This window comes from Crocuta crocuta, unplaced genomic scaffold, assembly GCF_008692635.1.
Source record: "Crocuta crocuta isolate KB4526 unplaced genomic scaffold, BGI_CrCroc_1.0 scaffold696, whole genome shotgun sequence".
Classification (NCBI taxonomy): Eukaryota; Metazoa; Chordata; class Mammalia; order Carnivora; family Hyaenidae; genus Crocuta; species Crocuta crocuta.
In genome coordinates, this window is record NW_027529467.1 from 160,986 (window position 1) to 161,926 (window position 941).

Sequence of the window (941 nt, forward strand, 5' to 3'; positions counted from 1 at the left end):
CCTGAGTCTACTTGCCATCAAAGAAACAGTAACCCACATAAAAACCAAGGACCTTTGGGATTTGTTAAAGCATTCTGAGTTAAAGCTAAATATTGTGAGAATACCTATAGGGTGCCTAATGCCTCGGATTGATGGAAGGAACCCACAACTTTGCAGACTAGAGTACCATATATAAAAAAACAAAACAAGTATATAAGAAGTTACCAAAAGATACATTTTCTACACAATAACTGATTATCCTGGTTTAAATCATTGCCATGATTTAAAAAGTGTCACTCTTCTTAGGAGCTTAATTATTTTGTAGAGAAGCACTATGACATTTAAATTCTATCATATGTACTTGCGTTGTTCAGAGTTTGATATTATGTTCTATTTTTATGCCTAATGNTTTATTCTCAGTGTTGTCTTGTTTTCACCACCTGTTTTTGTAGTCAAATTTAAAATCATTTTATCAGCTTTCTTAAAATTCCTGTTGGTATTAAATTTCATAAATTTTACAGATTGGCTTGGAGCCAACTGACATTTATACATTTGAGTTTACCACAATGGAATATTTTATGTATTTCCATTTGTTTAAGTTTCTTTTATATAAATATGAAAGTTTGTTTGCTTTTTTCGTGTAGTATTGGTCCATATCTTCTTAAACTTNTGCCTGTTTACTGCTGGCATGTAGGAGAGCTATTGATTTTTACCAGTTTCTTTAACAAGTGGTAATATCACTAAGCTGTCTTCTGATTTCTAATGGGTTTTCAGTGACTAATTCTGGATATCCCAGGTGGACAAGCAAATATTTGCAAACCATTACCATTTTGATTTATATTTTCTATTATTTATGCACATTGGTTCTTAAATTTTAAGATATCTTAATATCTTAACATTATTAAATGTGTTTTTAATATTTTACTACTTTAAAATATTAAAATATAGCCTTGTAAAGACTT